Source organism: Leuciscus leuciscus (assembly GCF_965113295.1).
Source record: "Leuciscus leuciscus genome assembly, chromosome: 20".
Classification (NCBI taxonomy): domain Eukaryota; kingdom Metazoa; phylum Chordata; class Actinopteri; order Cypriniformes; family Leuciscidae; genus Leuciscus; species Leuciscus leuciscus.
Window position 1 is genome coordinate 28,642,911 of NC_138744.1, and position 25,930 is coordinate 28,668,840.

Below are 25,930 nucleotides of genomic sequence, written 5' to 3' on the forward strand. Positions count from 1 at the left end.
CGCTCAACAGCACCATCTACGGGGGGGGGAGTGGCCCCCGGGGACCAAACGAAATTTTTCCGTAGAAGTCTAGTGGGGCTACATGCCCACCAAATTTCATGTTCCCCGGTGCTTCGGTGTCCCTGGTATCGTTGACGAAAAATTTACGGGGGCCCCAGCGCGGGGGGGGAAGTGGCCCCCGGGGACCAAACGAAATTTTTCCTTAGAAGTCTAGTGGGGCTACATGCCCACCAAATTTCATGTTCCCCGGTGTTTCGGTGTCCCTGGTATGGTTGACGAAAAATTTACGGGGGCCCAAGCGCGGGGGGGGGGGAAGTGGCCCCCGGGGACCAAATTAAATTTTTCCGTAAAAGTCTAGTAGACCAACATACCACAAAAATGTATTCATCCTCGGTGCCACGGTTCAGGTAGCTATTTAGGGAAAACTGCATTTTTGGGGGTTTGGGGGGGCCCAGCGCGGGGGGTAGTGGCCCCCGGGGACCAAACAAAATTTTTCCGTAGAAGTGTAGTGGGGCTACATGCCCACCAAATTTCATGTTCCCCGGTGCTTCGGTGTCCCTGGTATCGTTGACGAAAAATTTACGGGGGCCCCAGCGCGGGGGGGGGGGAAGTGGCCCCCGGGGACCAAACGAAATTTTTCCGTAAAAGTCTAGTAGACGACCATAAAAATGTCTTCATCCTCGGTGCCACGGTTCAGGTAGTTATTTAGGAAAAACTGAATTTTTGGGGGTTTGGGGGGGCCCAGCGCGGTGGGGGAGTGGCCCCCGGGGACCAAACGAAATTTTTCCGTAGAAGTCTAGTGGGGCTACATGCCCACCAAATTTCATGTTCCCCGGTGCTTCGGTGTCCCTGGTATCCTTGACGAAAAATTTACGGGGGCCCCAGCGCGGGGGGGGGGAAGTGGCCCCCGGGGACCAAACGAAATTTTTCCGTAAAAGTCTAGTAGACCAACATACCATAAAAATTTCTTCATCCTCGGTGCCACGGTTCAGGTAGTTATTTAGGAAAAACTGCATTTTTGGGGGTTTGGGGGGGCCCAGCGCGGGGGGGGAGTGGCCCCCGGGGACCAAACGAAATTTTTCCTTAGAAGTCTAGTGGGGCTACATGCCCACCAAATTTCATGTTCCCCGGTGTTTCGGTGTCCCTGGTATGGTTGACGAAAAATTTACGGGGGCCCCAGCGCGGGGGGGGGAAGTGGCCCCCGGGGACCAAATGAAATTTTTCCGTAAAAGTCTAGTAGACCAACATACCACAAAAATTTATTCATCCTCGGTGCCACGGTTCAGGTAGTTATTTAGGAAAAACTGCATTTTTGGGGGTTTGGGGGAGCCCAGCGCGGGGGGGGAGTGGCCCCCGGGGACCAAACGAAATTTTTCCTTAGAAGTCTAGTGGGGCTACATGCCCACCAAATTTCATGTTCCCCGGTGTTTCGGTGTCCCTGGTATCGTTGACGAAAAATTTAAGGGGGCCCCAGCGCGGGGGGGGGGAAGTGGCCCCCGGGGACCAAACGAAATTTTTCCGTAAAAGTCTAGTAGACCAACATACCATAAAAATGTCTTCATCCTCGGTGCCACGGTTCAGGTAGTTATTTAGGAAAAACGTCTCGGTTACGTATGTAACCCTCGTTCCCTGAGTAGGGAACGGAGACGTTACGTCGGATGACGACGAATGGGGTTTCGCTTAGAAAGCCTATCAACTTCGAGTATATAAAACGAGCCAATGGCAAAGAAATGCCATGGGTCTGCGGAATTTGCATAGCGTAACTCCGCCCCACCCTAGGGGTATATAAGGAAGTACGCTGCAACATGCAGATATGTCTTCGCTGAGGAGCCGAGACTGAACTCAGGCGTTCCAGCGGTACAGCGGAAGTGGCAGGGAGACGTAACGTCTCCGTTCCCTACTCAGGGAACGAGGGTTACATACGTAACCGAGACGTTCCCTTTCGTTGTCACTCCGAGTTACGTCGGATGACGACGAATGGGGTTCCCAGTGTAATCACGCCACCTCCCGACTGTCCTCCAGTGCCCTGCGTAAGTGTGAGCTCCCTGTCGTGAGACTGGCACGGACGAAGGACTCCTACTTAACACAGGATTAAACCAAGGTACACTGGGAAGCATATCTCAGTGGAAATATGCAAACATGCCCAACCCAAAGGGGGGGACTTGGAATACACATATGACCCCGGAGGGCTGCATATGGAGAAACACTGGGGTATCCAGCCGCAGGTGGAATATTTCAACCCCAGGGGTGGCAAGGTGGCTTGCCAAGGGAAAGACACATGCTCAGAGAGGCTTACAGTGGAAATACACATGTGGGGGTCGCCCAGAGGGGGAACCATGCACATGGAGGCACCTAGCCAAGCGCGAAAGCTGCCGGTGGCAACTCTGGCGATGACATCGTCAGTGCTGGAGGAGACTCAGGGCTTATGAGGCTCACCTGAGGAAAATCGCACGTATCCCATCCGTGGAGAGGAATGGCGAGCAAGCGAAGACACCTGAGCAGAATCTATTACCGGCTAGTTGAAGCGAGTACATGAGAAGAAACTGGCTCCACTCGGAGATTATAGAATCTCGCGAATGTGTTAGGTGTCGCCCAGCCTGCAGCTCTGCAGATGTCTGTTAGCGAGGCGCCATGCGCTAGAGCCCAAGAGGATGCCACACTCCGGGTGGAGTGGGCCGTCACACCAAGGGGGCATGGTCGACCTTGCTGCTGGTAAGCCAAAGCAATGGCGTCCACTATCCAGTGAGACAACCTTTGCTTGGAGAGAGCCTTTCCCTTCAGCTTCCCACCATGACAGACAAAGAGCTGGTCAGAGGTCCTGAAACACTGCGTTCTGTCTACGTAAGCATGGAGGGCGCGTACTGGACAGAGCAGTGCCAAGGCTGGGTCTGCCTCCTCCAAGGGCAGCGCTTGCAGGTTCACCACCTGGTCTCGAAAGGGTGTGGTGGGAACCTTGGGCACATATCCAGGCCGGGGTCTCAGGATCACGTGAGAATTAGCCGGCCCGAATTCCAGGCACGCTTCGTCAACCGAGAATGCCTGCAGGTCCCCTACCCTCTTGATAGAGGCCAATGCAACCAGGAGCGCTGTCTTCATAGACAGGAACTTAAGCTCCACTGATTGCAGAGGCTCAAAGGGAGCACTCTGCAGGGCAGTTAAAACCACTGAGAGGTCCCAAGAGGGAACGAGAGGAGGGCGAGGAGGATTCAGTCTCCTCGCTCCTCTCAGGAACCTGATGATCAGGTCGTGCTTTCCAACGGACTTACCTTCGACTGCGTCGTGATGTGCGGCAATGGCGGCAACATACACTTTCAGGGTGGAGGGAGACAGCCTTCGCTCCAACCCTTCTTGCAGGAAGGAAAGCACGACACTGATCGGGCATTTCGTGGGTTCTTGATGTTTAGAAGAACACCAGTTGACGAAGAGGTTCCACTTCAACGCATAGACATGTCTCGTGGACAATGCTCTAGCGGAAGTGATGGTAGCCACCACCGCTGGTGGTAGGGTACTCAAACCTACCTCGTCCCGTCCAGGAGCCACACGTGGAGGTTCCAAAGATCGGGATGAGGGTGCCACAGGGTGCCCCGTCCCTGAGAAAGCAGGTCCTTCCTCAGAGGAATAGGCCAGGGAGGTGCTGTCGCGAGGAGTACTAGTTCTGGGAACCAGGTGCGGTTGGGCCAATACGGGGCAACCAATATTACCTGCTCCTCGTCCTCCCTGATCTTGCGCAAAGTCTGCGCAAGAAGGCTCACTGGGGGAAACGCATACTTGCGTGGGCCCCGCGGCCAGCTGTGCGCCAGTGCATCCGTGCCGAGCGTGCCCTCGGTCAGGGAATAAAACAGGTCGCAATGGGACGAGTCGTGGGAGGCAAACAGATCTATCTGAGCGTCCCCGAACTGATCCCAAATCAGCTGGACCGACTGGGGATGGAGTCTCCATTCTCCAGCGAGAGGCCGAAACCGAGACAGCTCGTCGGCCGCACGGTTCAGCTCTCCCGGGATATAAATGGCTCGAAGCGACCTCAGATGCTTCTGACTCCATATGAGGAGGTGGCGGGCGAGTTGCGACATACGGCGGGAGCGTAGACCACCTTGACGGTTGATGTACGCTACTGTGGCGGTATTGTCTGAACGGACTAGTACGTGTTGACCCCTGAGCAACGCCCGGAAGCGGTGCAGGGCAAGGCGTACAGCCAGCAACTCGAGGCAATTGACATGCAAAAGGCGTTGGGGACCTGTCCAGGAGCCCGCGGCAGCATGTCCATTGCACATGGCGCCCCAGCCCGTGGTGGAGGCATCCGTTGATACAACAACATGCCTGGAAGCTCGTTCTAAGGGCACTCCGGCCCGTAGAAAACTGAGGTTCGACCACGGGGTGAAGGTCTGACGGCAGGCCGGAGTCACTGGGACTCGGAGCGTGCCGTGTTGCCATGCCCACCTCGGGACTCGATCGCGAAGCCAAAGCTGAAGCGGTCTCATATGAAGCAACCCGAGCGGCGTAACCGCGGCTGCGGATGCCATATGCCCCAGGAGCCTCTGAAAAAGTTTCAGTGGGACCGCACTCTTGCCCTCGAATTGACGAAGGCAAGTCAGCAGTGACTGTGCGCGCTCGCTCGTAAGCTGCGCGCACATGGCGACCGAGTCTATATCCATACCGAGAAAAGAGATCCTCTGCACGGGGCAGAGTTTGCTCTTCTCCCAGTTGACCCGAAGGCCCAGACGAGCTAGGTGCCGGAGCACTAAGTCCCTGTGTTCGCAAACCTGATCTCGAGAGTGAGCTAGGATCAGCCAGTCGTCGAGATAGTTCAGGATGCGAACCCCGTGTTCCCGAAGGGGAACAAGGGCTGCCTCGACGACCTTCGTGAAGACGCGAGGAGACAGGGCTAGCCCGAAAGGGAGAACCGCGTACTGGTATGCCTGCCCCTCGAAAGCAAACCGTAAGAACGGTCTGTGTCGAGGAAGAATGGAGACATGGAAGTAGGCGTCCTTCAGGTCGATCGCTGCAAACCAATCCTGCGGCCGCACACATTCGAAAATGCGTTTGGCCGTGAGCATCTTGAACGGCATCCTGTGAAGGGAGCGGTTCAAGACGCGCAGGTCCAGGATTGGCCGTAACCCACCGGTTTTCTTCGGTACAATGAAGTAAGGGCTGTAGAAACCGGACCTCATTTCGGCTGGAGGGACAATCTCGATCGCACCCTTCGCCAGTAGGGTGGCGACCTCCGCTCTCATGACAGGGGCATTGCCACCGACCATTGTGAAGCGGACTCCCCTGAAACGGGGAGGAGATCGCGCGAACTGAATCGCGTAGCCGAGCCTGATGGTCCTGGCGACCCAGCGGGACAGTCTGGGAAGCTCTAACCAGGCTCCCAAAAACTGTACCAGCGGGGTCATGCGGACCACAGACGTACCCTCGGTGGTGCAGCGAGGCGGAATGACCGGCCCAGGCGTGGGTGGCATAGCGGCCCGGTGCGGGGGCACGGTCATTAACCGCGTCCTGCCAGAGGATGCCAGGGGAGGACCAGCGTCCCACGGGGGCATGCTCTGGCAGGGGTCTGGCGACAGAGGGGGATGAGAGTGGCGAGGCCCGTGAGCGTCGCGCACTGCCATCCGAGAACTCTGTGTGCTCAGAGATGGGTATGTCAGTTCTGTCTTTAACCACATTAGGGTGCCGCCCGTCGAGGGACGAGCAGCGGGGGTGGGAAAACCAAGGATTCTCCCCCGGCCCTCCACCGGGGGAAGGAGCGGCCCTGCTACCGTCTCCTGTACAGAACTGAGCGCCAACTCTGAGCAGCCCGTCTCAGGAGCGCCGCTTGGCCTGGCGTTTAGCGGGGCGCGGGGCTGGAGGGGGCTGTGACGCCTTCCTACGGCTTCCTCCACGAGGCGGCCCAGATGGAGGCTGCTGCTGGGGCCGTCCGGGAGGGAGGGGAACCGCGGGAGGGCGTCCACGGCGGCGAGCGGGCTGAGGCGCCTGTGCCGACGGCTGGGGGGCAGCAGCGGGCCGTCGGGGCAGGACATGCTTGAGAGCCTCAGTCTGCTTCTGGGCAGCCGAGAACTGCTGGGCAAAGTCCTCGACTGCCCCGCCGAAGAGGCCAGCCTGGGATATGGGGGTGTCGAGGAACCGGGTTCGCTCGGCCTCCCGCATATCAGCCAGGTTGAGCCACAGATGTCTCTCCTGGACCACACAGGTGGACATCACCTGACCCAGGGAGCGTGCGGTCACCTTCGTCGCCCGGAGAGCGAGGTCGGTGGCGGCACGCAGCTCATCAAAGAGCCCTGGGTCAGTCCTCCCCTCGTGCATGTCACGCAACATCTGGGCCTGGTAGACCTGGAGTGTTGCCATGGCATGCAGTGAGGAGGCTGCCTGCCCCGCAGCTCTATAGGCCTTCGCCACAAGGGTGGAGGAGAACCTACAGGCTTTGGAGGGGTGCTTTGGGTCACCGCGGGAAGAAGCACTCTGAGGACACAGTTGCATCGCAACAGAGCGTTCAACCTGGGGAACCCCAGTGTACCCTTTGACAGCCCCCTGATCGAGAGGAGGAAAGGCGGAGGAGGCCGTCGAGCGATCACGGGAAGACAGGGGTGCCTTCCAGGACCTCGAGACCTCCTCATGCACATCCGGGAAAAAAGGAATCGGGGTGGGGCGCTGACGAGGATCAGCGGCCGCACCCAAAAACCAATCGTCCAGCCGCGAGCGCACTGGACCGGGTGGCGGGGACCACTCGAGCCCAATGGCCGCGGCTGCCCGGGAAAGCATGGCCGTCAACTCGGGATCAGACTCGGGCAATGCTGGGACACCCGAAGGTGGCAGCACAGCCGAATCTTCCTCTCCCGAGGACTCCTGCCCACCTTGTGATGCAGCAATCGACATAGAATCCTCCTCTGGAGCGCCGAATGAGACCCGCGGCAAGTCAGAGGACTGTACCGCGGGCTCATTCGGACGACTCGCGGGTTGCACGGCGCTAGAGGACGGTGTGGAGCGTGGAATAGTCGGCGCTTTGTTCCACACCGTAACCCTCAGATCACCCTGGCCGCCAGCCGAAGTACCAGCCCTCTCGGAGCTGCTAGATCGGGGTGCGGATGAGGGGACTCTCACACGAAGATCATTGAGTCTCGATCGCAACCGTGCGATGGGCATGTTCCCGCAGTGGGAACATGACTCATCCACAAACGCTGCCTTAGCGTGCTCAATACCCAGACACACAAGACAGCGATTGTGCCCATCAGAGTCAGAAACTAGAAGACCGCAACCAGAAGTGCACGGGCGAGGCATCTTTAAAAAGACGTGCCGCGTGCAAGCTCTTTTAGAAAGGAGATTTTCTCCACAAGTGTTGAAGCGACCAGGGAGATGAACACACAAACTCTGGCAAATCACTGCACAGATAAGCAGGGAATGTGCACTCGCTGGAACTCGCTGTCACACCAACACCTGGAGAGAGGCTCGTCTCGAAGAGAATAGAGATAACTCAGAATTGGCTGTGGAGTGAAGTGAATCAACTTGGCTCCGAAGCGAAAACATATCTGCATGTTGCAGCGTACTTCCTTATATACCCCTAGGGTGGGGCGGAGTTACGCTATGCAAATTCCGCAGACCCATGGCATTTCTTTGCCATTGGCTCGTTTTATATACCCGAAGTTGATAGGCTTTCTAAGCGAAACCCCATTCGTCGTCATCCGACGTAACTCGGAGTGACAACGAAAGGGAACTGCATTTTTTGGGGTTTGGGGGGGCCCAGCGCGGGGGGGGAGTGGCCCCCGGGGACCAAACGAAATTTTTCCTTAGAAGTCTAGTGGGGCTACATGCCCACCAAATTTCATGTTCCCCGGTGCTTCGGTGTCCCTGGTATCGTTGACGAAAAATTCAGTAAGGTGCCAAAAAAAAAAAAAAAAAAAAACTTTGACAATCCCTTTATGACCGCTTTCGCTAGCTACGCTAGCGGCGGTCATAATAAGTCTCTGATGTCCCCAGAGTGTGTATGTGAAGTTTTAGCTCAAAATACCCAACAGATCATTTTTTACAGTATGTTTAAATTGTCATTTTTTGGGGCTCAGAAAAACGCGCTGTTTTAGTGTGTGCCCTTTAAATGCAAATAAGCTGCTGCTGCACGACACAAGGGGCGGAGCTTCATGAGCTCGCGCTCAGTCTCTCAGGACAATTTCATCTCACGGAATGATGATAATATCAGAAACTCTCAGTAACGGTGTTCATTTCGACTCGGAGTCAGACAATAATGCCTACAGAGTCAGAGTGCTGTATAGAGATCGAACGGGTATAGTTTAGTAGTTTAATTACGGTTATAACGTATTTGTCATCTGCTTGTATGTATCCACTATTAATAGCCTACAAGTCTGCTGTTTCGGACCAGGTCCGAATGATGATCAAACATATACTGATGAGTTTAATAAAGTTTATTGTACATAACACAAAAGATGAAGCGTCAGTTTTACTCCAGAAAATCACCGTAAGAGCTGAGTAAACACAGTAAGTTATAAGAAGTGCGCAAGTACATAAACGAATTTCGGTAGAGTTGAGGGAGAATTTTCTTTAAAAACAAAATAATTCCACCTCGTCTTCAGCGGCTGCCTCAGATTTCGGGAGTAAATAGAGAGAGCTATGTGGATTAATACATCCAGCCACACAACACCTACAACGCTTGGGAGACATTCTTGTCAGTACAACTCACTGTGAACGCGATCAGGGCGGGTCTTTGTTAGAATGGCAGTGTCTGTCAACACTTGTGGGCGGGGCCTGTGCTGTAGTGACGTCACTCAAACAGCATTCTGAAAACAGGTTGTTGGGAGACACTGCTGATGATTTATGGGGATTAATAAAAAAGGAGTGAGTGGATTTTTATCACTATTGGGTGGTTGTGTACACACACTGCCAACACACATTATGTCCAAACAGCATGCAAAAGTGAATTTTGCATAATAGGTCCCCTTTAAGACAGTATTGGCTATAACTTGACGACAAATGCTAGACTAAGACACTCTTCTCTGCTCCTCAAATGCATAAAACCAAATGCACCAATTAATAACATATATATATATATATACACAGTGGGTATGGAAAGTATTCAGACCCCCTTAAATTTTTCACTCTTTGTTATATTGCAGCCATTTGCTAAAATCATTTAAGTTCATTTTTTTCCCTCATCATTGTACACACAGCACCCCATATTGCCAGAAAAACACAGAATTGTTGACATTTTTGCACATTTATTAAAAAAGAAAAACTGAAATATCACATGGTCCTAAGTATTCAGACCCTTTGCTGTGACACTCATATATTTAACTCAGGTGCTGTCCATTTCTTCTGATCATCCTTGAGATGGTTCTACACCTTCATTTGAGTCCAGCTGTGTTTGATTATACTGATTGGACTTGATTAAGAAAGCCACACACCTGTCTATATAAGACCTTACAGCTCACAGTGCATGTCAGAGCAAATGAGAATCATGAGGTCAAAGGAACTGCCTGAAGAGCTCAGAGACAGCATTGTGGCAAGGCACAGATCTGGCCAAGGTTACAAAAAAAATTCTGCTGCACTTAAGGTTCTTAAGAGCACAGTGGCCTCCATAATCCTTAAATGGAAGACGTTTGGGACGACCAGAACCCTTCCTAGAGCTGGCCGTCCGGCCACACTGAGCTATCGGGGGAGAAGAGCCTTGGTGAGAGAGGTAAAGAAGAACCCAAAGATCACTGTGGCTGAGCTGCAGAGATGCAGTTGGGAGATGGGAGAAAGTTGTAGTAAGTCAACCATCACTGCAGCCATCCACCAGTCTGGGCTTTATGGCAGAGTGGCCCGACGGAAGCCTCTCCTCAGTGCAAGACACATGAAAGCACACCTGAAGGACTCCAAGATGGTGATAAATAAGATTCTCTGGTCTGATGAGACCAAGATAGAACTTTTTGGCCTTATTTCTAAGCGGTATGTGTGGAGAAAACCAGGCACTGCTCATCACCTGTCCAATACAGTCTCAACAGTGAAGCATGGTGGTGGCAGCATCATGCTGTGGGGGTGTTTTTCAGCTGCAGGGACAGGACGACTGAATGCGGCCAAGTACAGGGATATCCTGGACGAAAACCTTCTCCAGAGTGCTCTGGACCTCAGACTGGGCCGAAGGTTCACCTTCCAACAAGACAATGACCCTAAGCACACAGCTAAAATAACGAAGGAGTGGCTTCACAACAACTCCGTGACTGTTCTTGAATGGCCCAGCCAGAGCCCTGACTTAAACCCAATTGAGCATCTCTGGAGAGACCTGAAAATGGCTGTCCACCAACGTTTACCATCCAACCTGACAGAACTGGAGAGGATCTGCAAGGAGGAATGGCAGAGGATACCCAAATCCAGGTGTGAAAAACTAGATCAAAAGGGTGCTTCTACTAAATACTGAGCAAAGGGTCTGAATACTTAGGACCATGCGATATTTCAGTTTTTCTTTTTTAATAAATGTGCAAAAATGTCAACAATTCTGAGTTGTTCTGTCAATATGGGGTGCTGTGTGTACAATAATGAGGAAAAAAAAATGAACTTAAATGATTTTAGCAAATGGCTGCAATATAACAAAGAATGAAAAATGTAAGGGGGTCTGAATACTTTCCGTACCCACTGTATATAGATAGATAGATAGATAGATAGATAGATAGATAGATAGATAGATAGATAGATAGATAGATAGATAGATAGATAGATAGATAGAGTACAGGCCAAAAGTTTGGACACATGACTATTTTTAATGTTTTTGAAAGAAGTTTCTTCTGCTCATTAAGCCTACATTTATTTGATCAAAAATACAGAAAAAAATGTAATATTGTGATGTATTATTATTACAATTTAAAATAATTGGTTTTCAATTTATTATACTTTAAATTATCATTTATTTCTGTGATGCAAAGCTGAATTTTCAGGATCATTACTCCAGTCTCCAGTGTCACATGTGACATCCAGTCTATCACATGATCCTTTAGAAATCATTCTAATATTCTGATTTATTATGAGTGTTGGAAACAGTTCTGCTGCTCATATTTGATGAATAAAAGGTTAAAAAGAACTGCATTTATTCAAAATAAAAAAAATATTTTCTAATAATATAAATCTTCTTTACTATAACTTTTTTATCAATTTAACACATCCTTGCTGAATAAAAGTATTGATTTATTTAAAATTTTTTTTTTTTTTTTTTTAAATACTCACCCCAAATTACTGACCAGTAGTGTACATTGTTGTTACAAAAGATTTCTATTTTTAAAACATTTGCTTCTTTTATTTTTTTTTTATTTTATTTTTTTTTTTATCAAAGTATCCTACAAAAGTATCACAGGTTATGAAAAAATATTAAGCAGCGGAACTGTTTCCAACTTTGATAATGAATCATCATATTAGAATGATTTCTAAATGATCATGTGATAGACTAGAGTAATGATCCTGAAAATTCAGCTTTGCATCACAGAAATAAATGATAATTTAAAGTATAATAAATTGAAAACCAATTATTTTAAATTGTAATAATATATCACAATATTACATTTTTTTTCTGTGTTTTTGATCAAATAAATGCAAGCTTGATGAGCATAAGAAACTTCTTTCAAAAACATAAAAAATAGTAACGTGTTCAAACTTTTGGCCTGTATATACAGTATATAGAAGTGAAGGTAGGTTAGTGAGTAGTATTTACAAATAGACATTTGGGGCCCTATTTTAACGATCTGAAATGCAAGTGTCAAGCGCAAAGCGCAAGTAACTTTGTGGGCGGGTCTTGGGCGCTGTTGCTATTTTCCCGGCGGGATAAATGCCTCTTGCGCCCGGCGCAAATCTAAAAGGGGTTGGTCTGAAGTAGCTTCATTATTCATAGGTGTGGTTTGGGCGTAACGTGAAATAAACCGATCAGGGGTGCGTTTCCCGAAAGCATCGTTGGCCAACTATGGTCGCAAGTTCCGTCGTTACCAATAGAGTTCAATGGACATTGCGATCATAGTTGGATAACGATGCTTTCGGGAAACGCACTCCAGAGCGACATCTCACATTCCCTTTAAGAGCAGGCGCGCTTGTTCTAAAGCGGATTCCTATTATAACGGCGGATTTGCCAGGCGCACCAGGAGCGGTTCACAGCCGAGGAGACCGACGTTCTCGTCAGGGACATTGGGGATGGAGAAACCCACCCAAATTAACTTTGGTTAAACAGGCGTATGATAATTTGGGTAAATGTGTAAGCTAGATGTATGCTTTTATAATAAATTGTCTATCTATCTATCTATCTATCTATCTATCTATCTATCTATCTATCTATCGTAATAATGTATGATTTGCAAAAATGAAAACTGCTGCTTCTGTGTAGATGAGAGAATCAAAGTGCGCGTTGTGCACACGCTACATTGATTATGGCCAAGCATGCGCCCTTAAAATAGCATATGAATAACATGCGCAACGCGCCACTGACTTTAAAAAAAAAAATCTTGGTTAGTGGCGCAATTGTTTTCTAAACCTGCAAAATAGCATGAAGGAACGTTTTTCGCCGGAACACGCCTCCTCTTTGCGCTGAACCGCCCCCGGGAGCGCAAGTGTATTTCCTAACTTACCGACGTGCGTCTGTGGAGGGAAAAGTCCGCTTTGCGCGGGTGCAAAATAGGAATGATACATGCGTCGGTGTACAAAGTCAATTGCGCTGGGTGCAAGATAGGGCCCTTGGTGTTTGTTTAGAACTCTGTGACTGTTAAATTGTTGATGCTTTCTAGATGCCTACCTCACAAACTTGGAGTACAGTACAGACTACTGTGATAGACTCCTACAAAATGAGTTCCATGTGGCACAGGAATCACAAAGATGATCTGAGATGTCATCGCTCTGCTGTAGAATTTCAACGGCATCAACATTGATTCCATGCAATAATATTAGATCTAGAGTATGATTACGACAATGAGTACGTCCTGACACGTGTCGTCTAACTCCAATAGAGTTCAGAATGTCTTTAAATGCCAATCCCAATGCATCTTTTTTGTTATCTACATGTATAAAAAAATCGATACAGTAGCCAGCACAAATCTTAAACGTGATATATAATTTACACTAGATAGTGTTACATTAAGCACCAACACTTCAAAATAATTATATTTAAATCTAGACTTCTCAGTAATTCTGAAGATATTATTATAAATTACAGCAACACCTCCCCCTTTGCATTTCAGACGAGGCTCATGTTCATAGCAGTAATCTTGGGGGGTGGACTCATTTAAAGTAATGTAATTGTTTGGTTTTAGCCAGGTTTCTGTCAAACACAGCATGTCTATGTTATAGTCTGTAATCATATCATTAACAATAAGTGCTTATGAAGTAAGAGATTGAATATTCAGCAACCCGAGCTTTATCATTTGGTCATCCGTATTATATCTGCTTTTTATTTTTTTGAACATCAATAAAATGTTTACCCTTAAATGGTTTTATTGTCTTAATTCGGGGAACAGACACAGTGTCTATATGATAATATCTAGATGAAAGAGTCTATTTGATGGGATTTATCTGACCTCAGTGACGTCAGACTAAAGAGAGACCTCTCTTTAAAGAGAGAAAAACTTCTCAATCTTTTTCAAGCTAATCTGCATAATTGTCCACATTGAGAAGTAACATATTAGCTGCTGACATGGATTTATTAAAATCAGACAGTAGAGAGTCCTGCCGTCTTTACAGTGGATGACAGCACCCCGTTACCAGCCGTCACACATCCTGCCACCCCTTTAAACCTGGCTGACCTGTCTATGTTTACCTCTCCTCTGGTCCCCCTAGAACTTTTTAAGAGGACACACTAACCGAATGAAAAGGGAAGAACCTCCCTACATTTACTGAAGTTCACAGGTTTCAAAGCGGACAAATCTGTACAATGATTCCAGTTAAAGAATCTGGCACTAGGGGAACTTTATCTTCTTTGAACTTTTTTTTTTTTTTTTACTTGGCAGGCAGGCAGGCTGTGACATTGATTAACAATATTTCTCCATGAACCACAGGGCCACATGAGCACTGAGAGCAGAGGTTAGTGTCAAGGGGTCCCTCTCTTGTCCAGGTCTTTCGCTGTCCACCTGTCTGCCTTTGCCTTTCAAGCAGATGGTATGAAGGAAATACAAGCCTTATGAGCTAATAGACGTGAACGGTTAGGACTTACTGGACACAGACTGGGCATAAAACTAACATGCAATTAAACATCATAAATGTACAATATTTAAAGGATAATGTACAGTCAACTGGTCATTATTGTTGATAGATAGATAGACAGATAGATAGATAGATAGATAGATAGATAGATAGATAGATAGATAGATAGATAGATAGATAGATAGATAGATAGATAGCCATACCATATCATGGTGCAATATGGTACGACATGAGAAATCAGTGTTTAGTGTACTAACATATAAATACAACAGTTGATGAATCTGTATCAAATATTTGAGTTTCATAATGAAGCAATAATATTCAAGAGTTGTGATACATTGTGAAAATACTCATGACTAAAGGTCACCACTGTCCTAAGCGCTAAACATATATTAATGCTAAATATACAGGATGAAGCTGAGCTACTATCGAGTTGTTTTAGTCTGACTTGATAAAAAACAGACAGGTACAATTTGAGTCAGACTGCAACCAAACTTTGAACGTGTTTTGAAACAGCATCTATTGTAGAATTAAAGTCTTTATCAGTCCATGAAAACTTAATTTTACCTTTTTTGTCAGTGTTATGCTTGTTGGTCTATGATTGATTTAACTGTGCTTTTTCCCCCAGAACAAATTCTAAGGCTTTTAAAATCAATGCTTAAAGTTTAAAATAAATTCTTTTGAAAATTAACACTTTGATGGTTAAAATACTCTGATTTGTAATGTCAATTTTGCCATAAATCTCATCGCTAATGAAAGCACATCTAAAAATATTAGACTTTGTGCCTGCTTTGAAAGATTGCCTCCCAGAAATATAACTACTGCAATCTCAGCACTTTTGATTAAGGAACACTCCCAAGCCAATAATATGGAAGCTCATCCGAAGCGAGATTACAGGACACTCGGCACTGACCTATATAGATAGCCCAAGGAAGCCGTCTGCTCACATGGCATTATGTCTGGTGAAAGGGCATTAGCTGATTTTGCACTACATGAGTCTGTTTGCATTAATGTTAGGCCTTTTCCTCATGCGGTCCACAAATGGGCTGGACTGTGGCCGTGTTGGCATATGTTTCCCAGGGTGAGGTCTAGCCTGCATTGTTCTGAGCGGATGTCGGGATGCATTAGAGCTAGCTGGGTTGTGCTGGGAAACCCCCTGCTAGGAGACCCTGCTGTCATAACTCAGGTAGAGCTGCTTATGATGTGCTATAGCAGGTAACTTTGCAAAAAGAGAAGAACACTACATCATTTAAGACAAGTGATAGCATATTTAGACGAAGTGTCTGTGTCAACCGCCCACAGCCGAGGTCAATCTAGAGCTCCACATCAGAATGTTTGATTAGAGAAGCAGAGATTCATGGTTGGATTTTGCACTTTTGACCCTCACCCTATTTAAGCAAGCTTTATGGATTCAGTTTTTGAAAATAAATAATCTATGGAAATATTTTATACAGTTCAGTGCATGATTTTAATAGTGAATGGTATCACCTAAACCTCATCCTTCCCTCGCACTTTGTAACACATCTTCCCCTCGCGGATCAAAATGACCCGAAGCCCTAACATTATACTTTTTTTGTGTGTGTGTCCAGAAAGCTTATTTTATTTCATTTTGATTATATTTTTTAATGCAATTTTTTGTTTGATTTTTTTATTAGATTTTTTATTTGATTTAACTTTAAATTACTAGATTTGATCAATACTTAATAAATAAATAGTCATTTAAGCACATTCCTCACATTCTTTCTACTTAAATTCAAAATAACTCACAATTTCATGCATAACCCTTTTAATTCAGCTCAAATTTTCGGAATTTTCAGAAACCGAAAATTCTCGGGCCAGCAGCATGTGTCCAAATTTCAATCTTAACCATTCTATTTCATCAGAAACGATCTGAAAACAGGGCTTTAAGTGTAAAATACCGAACTTGTCCTTTAAGTAAGGCAGATCAGTAATATTGTTGAATATTAAATGTCCCCAACAAAGCAAGCCAAAAGCCAAGGAAAACAGTGGCAAGGAACCAAAACTCCCATGAGTTGACAGAATGGAGAAAAAAACCTTGGGAGAACCCTATGGGATGATTTTAGTCTCATTATGAATAATAAATGCACACAAAATTATCCATGTAGTAGATACATGTTGTGAATGTATTTTACCAACCACAAACAAATGCCATTTAATTTGAATCTGTGGAATTCGGGATTGAATGATTGTGCAGCGATTTGTAGAAATAGGCTACAGACATGTTTGCGGATAAACATGTTCTGTTCTGCATTAATAAATCTCATGCAAAAATTAATCTGTGCATTTCTGGATCAGGCGGCACGCATGCATTTATTGATTCCTTGTTCGAGTCGATCCTGTTCGGTTCATTTGGATTTTGAGACTTGCTTCCCACAGTTTTCTAGCCTGGCTGCGCCCTCCTACGCACTTCCGCTCAATTTCATTTTCCTTCAGTACTACGTCTGGGACTGCTGTATATTCTTAGGTTTCCAGAAACCAATTTTTTGTAGGACCAATCAGCGAACAGAGGGAGTGGCTGAGAACGATGACGTTGATGTAGTGCGTCAGTTTGCGTTGGAGTTCAGTAATGGCAGCGGAGAAAGACGTGACAAAAGCTATTCGGTCCGTTGTTGCAAAACGCCTCGGTTACGACTGTAACCTCGGTTCCCTGAAGAGGGAACGAGCGTTGCGTCGAAACTGACGCTATGGGGAACGCTTTGCGTGATGACGTCTTGAAGCACATGTCAAATCAGTCCAATGGTGTGGCGGAACGTCAGAGGCAGGTGACGTCACGTACCAGGAAGCTATAAAAGCCGGCCCGAAACAGAAAACGAAAGCTTCGTAAAGTCTGAAGTCGCGCTGACAGGCATGAAGGAGATATGGCAAGGCGACGCAACGCTCGTTCCCTCTTCAGGGAACCGAGGTTACAGTCGTAACCGAGGCGTTCCCTTTCAAGGGAACTCCCGTTGCGTCGAAACTGACGCTATGGGGAACGTCTTTACCAACGCCTCCATAGCTACAAATGTCTGTCCTGTGTGTATCAAGTGAGCAGCACTAAGAAGACAAAACATGAGACCCTGGAGCAGAGTCTAAATCCAGAGAGTAGAACCTGACGAAGGTGTGCGGTGAGGACCAGCCTGCCGCATCACAGACGTCCTGTAACGAAACTCCTGATATAAGGGCCTTAGAGGCCGCCATACTCCTAGTAGAGTGCGACCGGACAGCCAAAGGAGAAGGCTGTCCAGCCGCCTCATAAGCAAGTGAGATAGCCTCAACCACCCACTTGCTCATCCTTTGCTTAGACACCGGACCTCCCTTGTTAGGAGACCCAAAGCACACAAATAATTGATCACTTTTACGCCACAGGGCAGCTCTGTGGACATAAGCGTCTAACGCCCTGTAACGGGGTTCAGACAGATGTTATGGGAAGAAGGAGGAGGGAACCGGCGAACATTCAACATTTTAATAAATAAATAAACAAATACAAAAATGAAAGTAAAAGCCAGCAGCCCCTCACGGACGACTGCTGGCAACACAAAACAGAAACACATCAAATCAAATTCAGGCCTGTCCTCTCTCCCTCTTCACTGTCGTCGCTCCTCCTTTATGCTTCCGCTCCTCCGTGAGAGATGCGAGACCGGTGCGTCGCGCACGTGTCGCTCATTATCAATCGCGCCACCGGCCTCGCGCCGTCCTCCCACGGCCCTCGACCTCGTCGTGCTCGCCACATACCCCCATCACCCCTCGCAGGCCGGGGGGCACCCACGCGACTGCGCCTACTCCCCCCCCCTCCCCGGGGGGGACCGATAACGGCGGCTGCTATACCTGGGCTGGGGGTATGGATAGACGAGGTACGAGAGAAAGGAAACGGAAGCACGAGGAGCGACAGAGACGAGAGAGGGGAGAGAGGAGAAAAAAAAAAAAAAAAAAGATCCGGTTCCCGGACACACTGCCGCTCGGTCCTCAACCGGCTGAGAGTCACTCGCGGTGCCATGCGATGGTACTGGACATTCGTTGGGGAACGGCTCGACGCTCTTCCGCCTCCTGGCAGCCGGCGGTGACTCCTCCTGTCGAGGGCAGCCGGCAGCGAGTTTCCCGTTCCCTGCTCCGCCCCCATCATGGCCGACGGCAACAGGCTCCGGCCCACGGCGAACGGGAGCGACTCCTCCGCTCCCTCTTGGACGGCAGCCACCCCTCCTCGATCCAGCAGCACGGTGTCGAGCTCTCCGTCCCACCAGATCTTCCATCGCTCCAGCACCATCGCCTCGGGCAGCAATCGGCGGCCGTCGCTCCCTCGTGCTGCCCGACCTCCTCAGCACCGCGATCCCCCCCCAGCAGCGAGGGCTCTCCGACAGCGTGTCACTCCTTCTTCCCGGGTTTCGGCACCAATGTAACGGGGTTCAGACAGATGTTATGGGAAGAAGGAGGCGGGAACCGGCGAACATTCAACATTTTAATAAATAAATAAACAAATACAAAAATGAAAGTAAAAGCCAGCAGCCCCTCACGGACGACTGCTGGCAACACAAAACAGAAACACGTCAAATCAAATTCAGGCCTGTCCTCTCTCCCTCTTCACTGTCGTCGCTCCTCCTTTATGCTTCCGCTCCTCCGTGAGAGATGCGAGACCGGTGCGTCGCGCACGTGTCGCTCATTATCAATCGCGCCACCGGCCTCGCGCCGTCCTCCCACGGCCCTCGACCTCGTCGTGCTCGCCACACGCCCGAACTGGGCAAAGCAAATTATTAGCCTCCTGGTCCGCATTCTGAAAGGGAGGAGGACAGAAGGCCTGCCGAACAATAGGTCTAGCCACATTAGTGGGGACCTTGGGGACATAGCCCGGTCTAGGGTGAAGAAAAGCTTTGACCATACCCGGAGCAAACTCCAAGCATGACGGAGCAACCGACAATGCCTGGAGATCCCCTATTCTTTTAACCTGTTAAGCTGCAACGCCACTTTTGAAAAATCCCCAGAAATGACATACCCAAACTGAAACAGATACAGTTCATGAACCCTTTGCACTAAAAGCACAAGTATGATCTCATTTGAAAGCTGACACCTGGTAGTTTATTGTAAATGTAGAATTAATTATTGTCATAATGAAAAAAACATTTTTTAAATAGCTTCAAAGTTTTGTAAAGTTATTAGAAATTTATTTTTATTAAACATATTCATGAAAATAAAATTGAAGTGGGCCCTGGAGCAATCTAGAAATGCACTGCAGCTAAAGCCATATGTGTGACCATGTTATATTTAAAATCTGAAAATGATAAGTCTAAAACTCTGTATTTGGTTAAATGTTTTTCAAGATCATGTCAAATTACTTTATTTTGATTAGACTCTAAAAATGCTACTGATGTTTAGTCATCATCTAAGTCATCTATTCAGTCTATTGTCTCTATTGTTTTGTGGTGCAAACGAGCCCTATTCAGTCTCAGTCTCCCCAGTACACATTCACACACCTCTCCAGCCTGGTTATGGATCTAAATATGCATATCTTTTGTCTGCATTATAGTTACTAACGACTGGCTATTCACAGGCTATTCATAGGGTTTCAATCCCTAATTTATTTTATCAAAGTTCTCACTTATATTTGAAACTGTATCAAATGCACTAAAACATTTCAGAAAAGCATTACTATTTAGAAAAAAACCCCATAAAAGCAGGGTTCTCAAGTTTTATCAAAAGCTTGGAGTGAGATCACATGCGGTTAGGGGAGGAGCCCTAATGGAGGCCCGCCCCCGCCTGTCCCCGCCCCCCAATTTTACCCATTGTTCATAATTAACCAGCACAAATTGAAATTATAACAATTGGTAAATCTGATAAATGACAGAGCAATTCATCACATCAAATATACTATTTAATGTTATATTTCAAATTACAAATATACAAAAATATAACAAATTGCCCCTCGTGAGAATTTTTTTTGCATTTTAATGTTAAATCCATCAATCTGGTGCACTTTGAGAGTTCAAAATTAAAAGCTCCAAACTATATTCAGTGTGCAAATTAAACAAAGAAAAATTTAAACCTCTTTTAGTTACAGTGTCTATTTACATTACACCTACTACATAATAATAGTTATAATATTAATCCTATGACCGTAATAGCCATATTTTGTAAAAACAAATGCACTAAAAAATAAAGGACACTTTCATAATTAGATTTGTACCTATTTCTATACTTGAAAGAGATAAGCACATGATCTTTTATTTTGACGCAAACTGCATCAAGCTTTTATTTTGGCGGAAAACATGGTTTACAAACGCCTCTCATTAAATTTCTAGTGAATTGCGGTAATCGTCAAATATGCAGATATGGGAATAATCTGTAACTGGGTTATGGGTTCCTACACTCATGACATGGCCTAAGTGTTTTGAAAGTAGTTATGCTTACCGCAGATTACTCATCTCTCTCCTGATCCTCCTCACTATCATCATCATCACAGGAGCTGATGAAGGGCAGAAAACATACTGTATATTTCGACACAGTTTACAGTGTCTGCTTTAAGGGTCAGTTTCTATTGTTTCACGCTATTTCTCTGCACATTCCTTGCGTTTCTTCTCCATCTCGCTGAATATTTTGACAGATACACACTGACACTGCTGCACGCTCGCTCACTCGTTTAAAGTTGTGATTGGGCCAGCCCAGTGTCAATCAAGAAAAGAACCAATTTCTGATCTAACGCTGATCTACATGTTTCATGGGCTGGTCTGTCAGAAAAAAAAAAAACTACTTTTTTTGACCAATGCATTACACCAGCACAAACCCAGAGCGTTCGCGCGATGTTGTTGGTTACCTAGTAACGAACGTACGGTGCGTGTGCGTGCACACTTTGTGTGCGTGCGCCTCGTACACAACGTTATAAAGCTTGCAGGACAACTTGGTTGGCATTGCCTTTTCAGCGTGAGAAATACATGGTGTGGCGTGTGAGCGTGTGAACTGGTTGAATTGCGTGTGTCTCACGGCCAATGCGTGAGACTTGAGAACCCTGATAAAAGAATAACTTCTAGGTGACAGGTGCACCTGCGCTAGCTAGCATGTTAGCTTAGCACACCATCAATACACGACCATTTATGAGATTAAAACTATGTTTGTGCTTCAAACTTATTTTATAACGCAAGTCGATTGTTTTAAATAATCTTCTGTGATCTAATTTGGCTTCAGATAAAAAAAAATCAGACAGAAAACATATTTATAGAATTATGTACAATGATAAAGTCTATATCGATTAGCATTACATTATAAATATAATCTATTATTATAAAAATACCTGGCATTGCTTGAAGAACACTCAAATATCAAATATCATTTGCAATCATGTTTATTGTCTTCAAAACGTCTATATCTGTATTACAGCGATCTCTGTGTTAGCTTTGTGTGTAGCTGCTATCAGTGACGTCCTTGAAGGTCACATGATTATGTCTCTTCTTCATGTTCCATATATGGAGTATTATTGTGCATATAGCGCCCTCAGGCTATAGGTATGAATTGAAAACACAGCACATCTCAGTAAGAAGCGCTCATAATGATTACATCGACGCATTTGGGTATAAATTCAATAAATATTATTCCTGTCTATAGAAATATGATGTGAATCTATGAGAATATATCAATATTTCTCCAAGTCTGCACATTTTTGAGCTAAAAGCCCTGAGGGACGTTGTTTTGTGAATCGCTGTCATGACAACAGCACAGAGTTTTTTTTTATGAATGGACCAGCTGACGGTCATAATTCATATTAAAGGTATCAACGCATTTTTCCATTTCATAACTCCTGACACAAAATAAGACATAACTGTCACTATAAGTTTCTCAGAATACAATAGTTGTCAAATACTGAAACTTGAGTCTTATATCTTTTTAATGATGTATAGTTTGTCAAGGTAAAACATTTAATCTGATAGTAACTTTGAACTAAATAAATAAAAAAACGCTTCAGTGCGCCGACGCACTGGTGAAGCTTAACAGGTTAAGAGAAGAGATGGCGAGAAGAAACAGAGCTTTCAGAGTTAGAAACTTCTCAGGAACCTCCTCAATGGGCTCAAAGGGGGCCAGGGAAAGGCCTTGCAGCGCAACGGACAAATCCCATGGTGGCACCCTAGAGCGAACTGCAGGCCTCAGCCTCCAAGTGCCACTAAGGAAACGAGATACCAGAGGGTCTTTCCCCACAGACATTCCACCCAAAGGAATGTGGTAAGCACCTATGGCCGCCACATAAACCTTTAAAGTGGACGGGGTCAGACCTGCAGTGAACCGGTCCTGCAGGAACTCCAGAACTGTACCAATTGGGCAGTTGACTGGATCCAACCGACGGTCACTACACCAAGAAGTGAATACTCTCCACTTCAGGGCATAAAGTTTCCTCGTGGAGCGAGCTCTGGACTGTAGAATGGTCTCAACAACCTGAGTTGAGAGACCTGACTCTATGAGCTGGGCCCCCTCAGAGGCCAAGCCCACAGGTTCCACAGTTCTGGCCGAGGGTGAAATATCGAGCCCTCTGCCTGGGACAGAAGGTCCCTCCTGACGGGTAACTCCAGAGGATGCCCGTCGAGGAGGGACACAAGATCGGGAAACCATACTCTGCCCGGCCAGCGCGGGGCTATAAGAAGTAGATGGACCCGGTCCCTGCGAACTCTTTCCAGAACTCCCGGGAGCAGAGCCACTGGGGGAAAGGCGTACAGACGTAGCCTCGGCCACGTCTGTACCATAGCATCCAGTCCCAGAGGAGCTGGATGCGTGAGGGAGAACCAAAGTGGACAGTGAGACGTCTCTCGAGACGCAAACAGATCCACTTGTGCTTGGCCAAACTCCCTCCATATCAGCTCCACCACCTCGGGGTGGAGCCTCCATTCCCCGGGCCTCGGCCCCTGTCTCGACAGAGTGTCTGCTCCTATATTCTGTACCCCGGGGATGTAGGCTGCCCTGAGAGACAGCAACTTCCCCTGGGACCACAAGAGGATATGGCGTGCCAAATTGGACAATGGGCGCGAGCGCAAACCCCCTTGGTGGTTGATATAGGCGACTACCGACGTGTTGTCCGTATGTACTAACACATGGTGTCTCCTGAGATCTGTGATAAAGCTCCTCAGAGCCCGGAAGACAGCTAACATCTCTAGGCGATTGATATGCCAGGAACGATGATGGTCTTCCCACAGACCTTGAGATGAGCGACCCTCTAGGATCGCTCCCCAGCCCGTGAGGGAAGCATCCGTCGTTAGCAGTTTGCGACGACAAGGAGCTCCCAGCACTGGGCCCTGGGACAGGAACCAGGGTTTCTTCCACATAACCAAGGCACGTAGGCATCGCCGCGTGACCTTGATCGTGCGAAATGGGTTGCCCCTCGGGGAAAACCCTCTGGTCCTGAGCCACCACTGCAGGGGCCTCATGTGCAGTAGTCCAAAAGGTATCACGTTGGAAGCTGCTGCCATGAGACCCAACAGTCTCTGGAACTGTTTGACAGTGAGTAGCTGGCCTAGCTTTACACTTTTCACAGCTGCAAGGATGGAATCTATCCGTGGCGGTGACAGGCGTGCCTGCATCGACACAGAATCCCAAACCACGCCTAAAAAAGTGAAGTGGAGAAAGCACACTCTTCTTGGCGTTCAGCCTCTGAAGTGGAGAAAGCACACTCTTCTTGGCGTTCAGCCGTAACCCCAGCTCTTTCATGTGGGCGAGAACAACATCTCGATGTTGAACCGCCAACTGATGCGACTGAGCTAAAATCAACCAATCGTCGATGTAGTTCATGATGCGAATACCCTGGAGGCGCAGAGGCGCCAGAGCTGCATCCACGCATTTGGTGAAAGTGCGGGGTGATAAAGCCAGGCCGAATGGAAGAACTCGATATTGGTATGCTTTGCCCCCGAAAGCAAACCTCAGGAACTTCCAATGACACGGACGGATGGAAATATGGAAATATGCGTCCTTGAGATCTATCGTGACAAACCAGTCCTCGGACCTGATCTGTGGCACGATTTGTCTCAAAGTTAACATTTTGAACTTGAGCTGCATGACTGACTCGTTCAGAACTCGAAGATCTAAAATGGGACGCAATCCCTCGTCCTTTTTTGGAACTATGAAGTACCGGCTGTAAAACCCGGTTTCCCTGTTGGAGGGAGGTACATATTCTATGGCCCCTTTCTCTAACAGAGTGTTTACTTCCTGTTCCATAACCAGAACCTGCTCGGGGCCCACCACTGTGGGCAGGACCCCCATAAACCGAGGTGGGCGTTTTTGAATTGTATCTGATACCCTTTTTCCACGGTCTGCAGGACCCAACGAGAAACATTTGACAGTAGCTTCCACGCTGTCAAAGATTCTACTAGAGGTACCAGCCTCTCGAGACTGGTTTCTGGATTTTGTTGCTGTTGAGTAGTTGGTTCGACGCCCTGTAACGGCGCACCGGCAGGGAACGACCGAACAGACTGCTCTAGCACCCTCCTCGGAGGGGGCGGGCATCCCGAGGCCACTACGTTTCCGGGTGGACCTTGAGATATGTGCTCGCCGGAGACCGCTGCGCCCTGTAACACCAGAGGTGGCAGGGTTGGCAGAACGGTCCCCTGAGGGCACCGAAGAGAGACGGGCACCGTGAAAAGAGGTTTTAACCGCTCTGCTTCGGGGGGAACTACCCTCATTTGTCCTGAGCCCTCGGACGTCAGGACCTTTTCCCAGCAGCCTTCTTGGCGGTAATAACGGTCCGCAGATCCGTTTTACCCCTCGAAGACTGCTGGGTTTGAGAGCGCCCTCCGTGTCCCCGAGATTTTTGTGGGGGAGCACGAGAGGACTAGAGTTCTCAACGGGTCGGGTCGGCCCGACAAACCCGACGGGACCCGCGGGTTCGGGCCGGGTTCGGGTCGAAAATATAAGCAAATGACTCGGGTCGGGTCGGACCTCGGGCTTAATCTTTTCCGCTCAGTAAAAAAAACAAAAAAAAAAAACATTTATTATCATCGCTGCTGTTCACCGTAAAGAAAGTCTGGGTGCTGCGCGCAACGTGCATCATGGAGAGGGGCGGGGGCAGACGCCGCTGCGTGCACGCCTTTAGCCTGGAGAAGAAGATGGAGTTGGTGAAAGTAAACTTGCTGCAGGTGAATTCACCGTCGCTACTCGCTACTACAGTACAGCCTATTTATATATTTAAAGTTTATTGTTTCAGTTGTTTGTATTGTTAAAAGGCGTGAACATTAAAGGTTGATTTGAATTCGCGTCTGCTGGTCATGATAATACGTATATGAGAAAAAAAAAATCCAACGCGGCGTCGGGCCGCGGGCCGGGTTCGGGCAGATAATTCATGTTGATGTGTCGGGTTACATCGGGTCCGGGCTTTAAAAGCCACGGGCCGGGTCGGGTCGGGTTGTAATTTTCAGGCCCGTTGAGAACTCTAGAGAGGACACACTCTGTTTTTGAGTGGCACGGTGTTCAGCGCACTTTTTAGAGGAGTGAGGCTGCTCCCGCTCAGCAGCCTCAATGAAAGAACGGCGGGGGAGAAGTTTTTGCAATGCAGCTGCCTGTTTTGCAGCTTCCTGAGATTTAGCTACCACACTGTTTACTGCATCACCAAATAAACCAACAGTGGAAACCGGAGCATCTAAGAGAACGTGCTTTTCTTTCTCTTTTATATCGCTCAAATTGAGCCACAGATGCCTCTCAGTGGCCACCAGGGCTGCCATAGACCGCCCGATTGATTTAGCGGTCTCCTTGGTGGCCCTGAGAGACAGATCTATGGCTCTGCGTAGTTCAGCCACTGTGTCAGGACCAATTCCCCCGCCCTCCTCTAAATCCC